Source organism: Kryptolebias marmoratus, linkage group LG7 (genome assembly GCF_001649575.2).
Source record: "Kryptolebias marmoratus isolate JLee-2015 linkage group LG7, ASM164957v2, whole genome shotgun sequence".
Taxonomy (NCBI): domain Eukaryota; kingdom Metazoa; phylum Chordata; class Actinopteri; order Cyprinodontiformes; family Rivulidae; genus Kryptolebias; species Kryptolebias marmoratus.
The window spans coordinates 1210138-1219411 of NC_051436.1; the positions used below are offsets into that span (position 1 = coordinate 1210138).

The window sequence follows — 9274 nt, forward strand, 5'->3', positions numbered from 1 at the left end:
GTGCCTGTATATAACAACAACAAACGTGCTAAAATAAATAAATAATAGTTATATAAATAATAAGTAAATAATAAGTTATAAAACAATAAAACACAGAGTTTTGTAAAAAGGTACACATTAAAAAGCTCAACTATTAAAACAAGTAAACAAACAGTTAAATAAATGTAATATTAAAACAATGTAGAAAACATAAAAAAACAGCATTTCTAGGTGCATTTGTCTTAATTTCCTTTTATTTCTCTAGTTTGCTGCTGAAAACAACATCATGCCTCAAACCCAGACAGCAGGAAACACATTGATGGACGTTTCTGAGGCTTTTAAGGACCATGAAGAAGTTAAATCAGTCAGAGAAAGGAGAACTACAACTTATTTAACAGATCAGACTTCGTTAATCTTCAATTTAATGAAACTTGTAACCCTGTCTGCCACCATACTTGTGGTAAACGTGTACTTTTGGTGTACTTGTACTGAGAAATGAACAAATTATTTTCTGTTTTCTGACTGAAGACTCAGTTGTCTTAAACACCCATATGGGTACAGTCTTTAGGAAGTGTAAGTGTGTGTCTGTGTGGGGGGGGACTCTTCTCCACCGAAGGCCGGTTAGCTCAGTTGGTTAGAGCGTGGTGCTAATAACGCCAAGGTCACAGGTTCAAGCCCCGTACTGGCCAGAAATGTCCACAAAGGTGCTGACATGGGGCTGATAAACCACACATCTGTATTTATCATCAGGATGGAGGGAGATGCAGCTTTTACCAGACTTTGATGCATGGGGGTGCATATTTGAAGCTTACTAAAGCAAAAACAACAATAAATGCATCCAAATTCAGCTGCTAGTTTTGTTTTTACTAACATTTAAAAAAGGTACAGGACAGTTTTCCTGCTCTGTGCAGATACAGCAGAGGTGACACTAAACTGGTGGGCAGATTAAGCCAGTTTACGCCTCCTAAAAACATACAGGCGTCATTATTACTCAGCATAGATGACTTACTGAAAGCATAGCAAACAAAGAGTCCCACAAACCACAACCACAGCATGCTGGATATGGCTGAGATGGTGTGGAACGCTCTCTGCTTCAGCTGGTCCACCTTTTCCTTTCCACCGTCCCCTGGTCCTGGACGGACCAGAACACGGAGGACGGAGAAGCTGAGGACAGTTACGACTACGATGGAAGCTCCCATAATGGAAAGCATTACGATGAATGTATAATTTGCTGATATGTCTCTTTGCAGGACTGTCAGTCCGAAGCAGAGCAGCCAAACACAGCCGATGCTGATGTTTCTGATCCTGACTCCTCGGGCGTTTCTTAACGACAGGTAGGTGACGGGGTGAACCACAGCCAGGTAACGCTCCACACAGGTCAGCAGGTGGAAAAACACCTCTCCGAAGTAGGGAAAAGAACAGGATAACAGTCTGAACAATCCTAACAGTGGGTGTTCTTGGTAGAAGAAGCCACAAACAAAACAGACAAAACCAAAGCCCCAGAAGAGCTCGATCACAGCCAGGTGGTAGGAGAAGACATCTGAGTGGCTCGCCGATTTAAAGGAGCGCTGCCGTCATTGTTGATGACCCAGGAAGAGGACGAAGATGGACAGAGAGAGGACGAGGACGGTTTTAACTGCCATCATGGTACTGGTGATGACAACCATGTTTTCTGCTCTGAAGCAGGAGTCGACCAGAAGATCATTAAAGGTGGAGGAAGAGTTGGCCGACATACTGACCAAAATAAGCAAAAAACAGACACGTTAATTCACTCATTCATGTATTCAGAACATTATTTGGTGATCTACTGGAAAACATTCATGTGCTTCAGTGTTTACAGTGATATTAAATCTTATATTCCTTTTATTTTTGAAGCTCAATGAACTTTTATCACAGAGGAAACTCAACATAACAAACAGTATAAAACAGAAAACAGCAAAGAAAACACAAAAGTAATACAATTAAAAACAAAATAGAATAAAAGGAAATTCATGGAAAATCCTAAAACTATAAAGTGGAATGCCCATAACTCCCACCTCGTTGAGTTTTTGTCTGATTGATCCGGTCCTGTCCGACCTCACGGTCTGCTGCTCTGTCCAAATGTGCCGTGATGATGATGAGGCTCGTTTGTCACCATCAGAACCGGGTTGTTTGCATGACACAACAAGCCATCAAATTAAACACGTTTAGCCAAATTCTGCAGCATTTATAAACTGTGTGTACATAACATGTTGACACATCATACATGTATTAATATTAGCAGGGCTGCTTGTGTTCAGTTTAAATCCTTATTTTTGTGTTGAATCATTAACAGTGTTTATTTAATCTCACACTACTTCTGGTAGAAATCATGATCAACACATCAAATGTTGGTCTCTTCTTTTTAATCCTAAAACCTGTAGGAGCTTGTTTATTGCATCAATGATTGGAAAAAGTTGAGTTTTATACAAGTTTAAAGCACTTAGACTGAAAACATGCAGACTCAGATCTAATCATTAGAATATAAAGCAGCAATATTTGTTTCTAAATCACACCCAGAGAAAGCTAAAGCCCCCTTCACCCTGAATATTAATAATAAACAGTAATAAATGTAATTTATATTGTGCCTTTCATGAAACCCAAGGACACTTTTCTGTTGTGGAAAAAAAATGAATCCAGGCTCAAACTGAGAATCTTGTTAAGAATAAAGGTTTATTACATTTGTTGCCAAGGGAGAACAAACTCATTCTTTAACAGAGTCTGAGAGCTCCCACTCACAGCATGTTTGTCTGTTTATTTATTGCAGCTGGTCCATCAGAACTGCAGGAAGCTCAACTAGACTCGATACAGCTGCTGCACCTGCAGAAATCTGTCTTCTGCACGTCAGAGAGAAGAGTTTTACAAACCAGACTCCATTCCAGCATCCAAACAGATCTGAGGACTGACGGCTGGAGTCCAGAGATGTTCTGTAGATGAGAAAAGGATGGAGCACCCATCCGATGTCCAGAAGAATATCTCCAACATTCCTGAGCAGTTATTGGTGCAACAACCAGGGGATGACCAGGTTCTCCACGACCAATCAGAACGTGTCTGGACTGCAGCCAATGGAAAGCCTCCTTCTGTGTGCAGGCGCTCACGATGCTCCTCTTAGCTCCTCTTTAATTTTAAGATGCTGTCCTGTGTCAGGTTCTGTTCATAGGTGCCTGCTGCAGAAATGAGCAGCCAGAAAAAGCTGCAAACTATTCCAGCTGACTTCAAACATGCACTGTTATACCATGCATTCAATGGGAGAGAGGAGTCTCTCCTGTCAAGAAAAAAAACAGTCCCTATTTGGATATTGATGACTTTAATTTCACACACAGAAATATACTCTAAACAACATTTCCACCACTCTTTTATATCAATCCTAACACACCAAGACCAGTTTGTGGTGCTCAGCGTTTTTACTGCCATGCATTTTGCACGGTAAGAGAAGCAGACCTCCATTGAAACCTTCTGTAATGAAGCTCTGCTACCTCTGGGGGGTCATTCAATGATTTATTACGTATACGTAGAAAAAGCATTATAATATGTCAGGATTACAGTATATCAAAAACATGGGGTTCTAATGGGAGTCAATGGGACCAAACCAGTCCCTAAAGTAAAGAGTGTATGCTTTGTGCAAATATACTATTCTATAAATGTTATAACAGAGGGGGTCATGGAATAAAAACTATATATATAAAGAAACAAATCCTGGCCAAATTTCATGCAATTAGTCTTTATGCTGACTGATATATTAAGAATCAAAAATGGCAGATAAGCAGAATGTACATGTTTGGTCCTCTAAGGTGCCTTGAGGGTTAATCACAACACGATGTGGATATTTCATGACACCTTGCATGACATCTACACATAAAATTTAAAACATGACCGTAAAATGTGACCCATGCTGGCAGAATGATCTCAAGCTGCAGTGGGAAAAAGAGATAAAATATTAGATAACATATAATCTGATTAATCTACTTTTAAATTGAAGTTTTTCAACAGATATTATCAATACAAGAGTGGAATTTCTGATTACATCATTCTAGACCAATAAAAAAACAAGTTTTCAAACTGGAAGTCTTGTAAACAAAACATCATTTTAAAGCTTTTGAGACAGAGAATTAGAAACTAATAATAACTCAATTTAAAAAAAAAAATCTTATTGTGACTTATTTGCCAGAATGGGTCAAATATAACTGTACAGTGTAAATAAAATAAAAAGGCGATACCTAAAACACGTCAATAACAAAAAACATTTTGGTGCAAACAAACAGAGGTCATGTGCTCACATGACAACAAAGAATATCATCATAAATTAAAGTTTACTGGTTTGACAGGATACTTACTACATACTGAAGAATATGTGAACTATGGGTATTAAAATCAGGCCAGAAATGCAGTTTATTGACACTTAAATGAACCTGATCCAAAACTTGTGATTGGCTCAGGACATCCTTACTTTGCATGATAATCTGCAGAGGCAGCACCAGACTATAAATATTGACAGCAGGGGAGCAATGGGGACTAAGAGGGCCAAGAATATCAGTTAACTCTTTGAAAGGAGTACCGTTTTCAAACAATAAATTCATTGTTTTCATTCAGGGTCAAAAGGTTTGGTGTTTTAACATCATGTAGACAGTTAAGCAGAGGCTGCAGTGGAAGCCAATTTAAAAGTAAAAAATATCTGGGTGTCATCAGCATAACATTGAACAGACATACTGCACTGTATGAATATTGATTCTAAAGGCAGCATATAATGGGAAAACAGAATAGAAACCAAAAATGGATTCTTGAGGTTCACTACAGCAAATAGGGGCTGAGGAAGAGGAGTATTTCCCCATGAATACAGGAAAAGACCTCTCACACAAATAAGATATAATCCACAACAGAACTGAGCCTTTGAGACCAACACCATGTTCAAGTCTTGACCAAAGAATGTTGTGATGGACCCAAATAAAGGCTGCAGTTAAATAAAAAAAAAAAAAACTAAACCTGAAGGATCAGAGAAACCTGAGCCAATTCCTCAAGTTGTACCTCCAATTTGTACTGCTGTCAATGAGGAAAAAGGTCTGGTACCACATCATTAAAGCAAAACCATGCCAAAAAACAAGGGGATTTTACTTAAAATGAAAATGGTGGAATGATAGTTTTCCTTCTTTGTGAAAATATAAAAAAGGTGAAACCAAAGCAGAGGGAAGACTAAACCAGCTTAGACTTGATTTCATAAAACAGGTGTCAGTCAGACTCAGCAGAGATGTTAGATCCAAGACATTAATAAACAGGTACTCCACAAAACACAACCACATCACAACCCATATGGCTGTGATGATGTGGAAAGCTCTCTGCTTTGATTGGTCGACCCTTTCTCTGCCACCTTCTCCTGGACCTGGACGAATCAGAGCACCAAGAACGGAGATGCTGCAAAATGCTACGACTATGATGAAACAAAACAAAACACAAAGCATTGCAATGGGACTGGTTTTGCTTGAGTTGTCTGCATAAAAACCACTTAGTGCACAGCTTAGTAGCCAGACACACCCAGTGCTGATATTTCTGATCCGGACTCCACGAGGATTTCTCAAACCCTGGTAGGTTACAGGGTGAACAACAGCCAGGTAACGATCCACACACATCAGGACATAAAAGAACATCTCACAGCAGAAAGTGATGAACAAACCATAGAATCCCCCCAAAAAGCTCAGTATATTTTGACTGAATGTTCCAAAAAAAAGGCAAAAGGTACTAATACCTGAAAAGAACTGATTTACAGCCAGGTGGTAGGTGAAGATGTCAGAGTGGCTCACTGTTCTGAAGGAGCGCTGCTGTCGCCATTTTTGGAAGGCCAGGTAGAGGACAGAAGTGGACAGTGAAAGGACGATGATGGACTTCAGTAACATGCTGGCGAAGTAGATGTCATGACACCTGTAGAGCAGGAAATCACTGGATGTGGACGAAGAATTCTCCGCCATTTTTTACCCGTAGTGCTGAGCTGAACACAAAAAGAGAGATAAAAAGGATGTAAAAAAAAAAGTAAGGAGGGGTCTTTCATAGGGTTCATGTGATTTGATGCTTCATGATATAAAAACAATCCTAAATGACGTCGCTGAACTCATAATCAAGTGTTTTCAAACATGATACATCATCAACATCTGTGTTTAAGAAAGACACACTCTTATAGTTTCATCATGAACATATAATCTGTAGTTTAAAACATTTAATAAATATATAATAACTGTAATTTTCTGCAAAGGATCAATAAAGTATCCATCTAATCGGTCCCTCTAATATTTTGCAGCCTTTATTTGAGATTGTTTAGCGGCTTAAAGTGTCTGATTTATGGCAGGATTTTCAGAAGTTTTGGAGTTTTTTTTTACTATACATGTAAGGAGGAGTGGAGATTGTGGCAAACACACTGCACAGACTCATTCTGGTTCCAAAGAAAATAAAAATGATTTATTTTCAAAGCAAATCCAAAATGTGGCAAAAACATCAAGACAAGGCAAGACAAGAAGAACCAGACAGCATGTTTAAAAGACAATGGACCAGCAAGCAAATGGAGGAGATGACCAGGCTTTAAAGCAGAGGGTCATTAGGGGAAGTGGGCACAGGTGAGTGATTACAACGAGGAGCAGGTGGAGATAGGCGTGGCAGGAAAACAAGTGATGACAGAGAAGTGAATGATGACAGGAACACAAGAAGCAGAAACTAAACAAAGACAAAACATGAAAACAACAACCCCAAATACAAAAGAAACTTCAAAGAACAACAAAAACCCAAATCCTGACAATATAAGCTAAATAAACAAACACAAACTTCCAGTGCTGAGGTCTAAAAGTAATGAATGAAGTCAGAGAATCAGCTGATTACGATGAACTGTAGGCTCTGAGTGATTCAGAAGGTGACTTGAGTTTTTTATGAGGGGGGTCGAGCTCAACCATCTCTGGCATGTTTCACAGAATTAAAATGCTTGTTAAGCGATAATTCTTGTCTACATTCAAACACAACGATGCACACATTGCAAAACGGTACAAATACACAGATTTCATTGAGAATATTTGACGGCAAATGCAATTTTTCTGGGTTAGGACACGTTTTCGTCCTGCAGGCTTGGATTCCAAGAAGTAAAAATGAGAAAGGGGGCAAAGTTGGGAGGTTTGGCCAAAATTGCAAATCTGAGCAAAGTTCTCAGTTAACGGCTGAATTGACGTTAATAGCCTCCAGTCGGTCTATTATGGTCTGTTGATAAGCAGCTCATGATTTATTTGGAAACATATAAAGATACTCTCTTCCAGCTACTACTGCCTTCGCCTTCAGTATTTCAAACAAGTTTTGTAGAAAATGAGACATTTTAAACCAGTTTAATGATAATTACTAATAAGTGCACCCACCTTGTCAGATAACTTTTCCAGCTGTCGTCTTTCCACATCCCTGGACTCTGACTGATGCTGCTCATGTCACACCTACCTTCAAAAGCCTCATCTGTCAAACTTAGACCTTTTTCTGCATGATGCAAATCATATGAAAACACATTTGACTGTAAAATATGATTTATATAATTGTGGCTTCAGACTTTTCTCTCAAGTACATAAATCAAACTTCATGAATTTACTGCAGGAAACATCAGAGGGTCCAACAACTTCAGCTACATTATTCTGCAAAACCTTCTTTTTATATCTACTCAGATAAAAATGATCATTTGTTATTGGTTCAGTGGATTTGTGAGGATTGTCCCATAAATTAGGTTATTTCTCATTTTTTCAGTCCTTCATATTGTACAGACTTTATTATTATAAATACTATTATAAATTATTTAGTTTCCAGAAGCTTTGACTCTAAATAACAATAATCCAGACAATGAGTTAATCAAATGCAAAGCACAGATTTTATTGATGATGAACATTCATGATCACAAAACTACTTAACTGTTTTTATGAAATAAAATACATTTTACAATGAACAAAGATTTCCTGCACATTGTAAATGTAAATGCTTCTTTTACAGGGGGTTTTAATTCAGAAGTCCGGCTCTACTCGGCTCTACTCGGCTCGGCTCGATAAAGAATGCATCGCGTTCACACCGAACAGTTTGGTCGGGAGCAGAGGAACACCTCCTTGTGTTGTGGGGGGCGCGGGGCGGGGTGAAGCTTGGCTCAAGTTGTGTAAACAATAGAAGCGCTATGCACAACGTTGGCCCTGTGTTGTTGCTGTTTTTTAAACTTCTGGGGATTCTCCTGAGACTTCAGGAAGAGAGGCGCAGTGGAAGAAATGCTCTGGATGCTGCGATTGTTGCACGGAGTAGGACGGCTGTTATCCACCGGAGATTTCAGGCTTTACAGGCCTTCAGCTGGGGGACAGACGGCAGAAACGCTGCAGGGTAAGCTAACGCTGTTGTTTATATTCCTACCTTCGCTCTTTATGCTTGTATCTGGTCACACCCACGACCAATGAGTGAACAGGAGCTAAGCTTGCTCCGCCCACGAAGCAGGGCCGGCCCGGCTGGCCCGACTCTGAAGCAGGGACCAAAAAAGCAGGGACCGGCCTCGAAAAAATGCAGATGGAAACATGCGCAAAGCAAACCAAGTAGAGTTGAGCCGGGACCTTTAGAGCCAGTGTAAAAGGGGCATTAGATGGCTAAAGAAAAAAAAAAACTATATTCAAAACTACAAACATTTACAAAAAATGTATTGACACCGTGTTTTATGGTACAACAGTGTCAGTCTTAAAGGGAAGGAGTGTTCTTTTAGTGTCTTCACTTATGGTCACAACAACAGCAGGACAGTTTTCCTGCTCTGTGTAAAAATAACAGAGGTGACACCAGACTGGTGGGCAGATTAAACAAGTTTAAACTCGAGAACAATAAACATTCAACATTTTCACTCAGGACAGAAAGCACAGTCACAGTAAAAGAGGCAAAGTTCACCATGAACCACAACCACAGCACGCTGGATATGGCTGAGATGGTGTGGAACGCTCTCTGCTTCAGCTGGTCCACCTTTTCCCCGCCACCGTCCCCTGGTCCTGGACGGACCAGAACATGGAGGACAGAGACGCTGCAGAAAGTTACAATGATAATAGAAAAAAAAAAAACGCAAAGCACTGCAATTATGAATGTTTTGCCGATTACATCTGAATAACAACTAGTCAGTCCGAAGCAGAGCAGCCAAACACAGCCGATGCTGATGTTTCTGATCCTGACTCCTCGGGCGTTTCTTAACGACAGGTAGGTGACGGGGTGAACCACAGCCAGGTAACGCTCCACACAGGTCAGCAGGTGGAAAAACACCTCTCCA

General features: G+C 39.8%; 1 non-coding gene across 1 annotated transcript; it reads left to right on the plus strand.

Annotated features, from left to right (window-relative positions):
* The first annotated feature begins 594 nt into the window (after positions 1-594).
* trnai-aau lies at positions 595-668 on the plus strand. The gene has a single exon. It is a non-coding gene; the product is annotated as a tRNA-Ile (tRNA).
* The last annotated feature ends 8606 nt before the right edge of the window (positions 669-9274 follow it).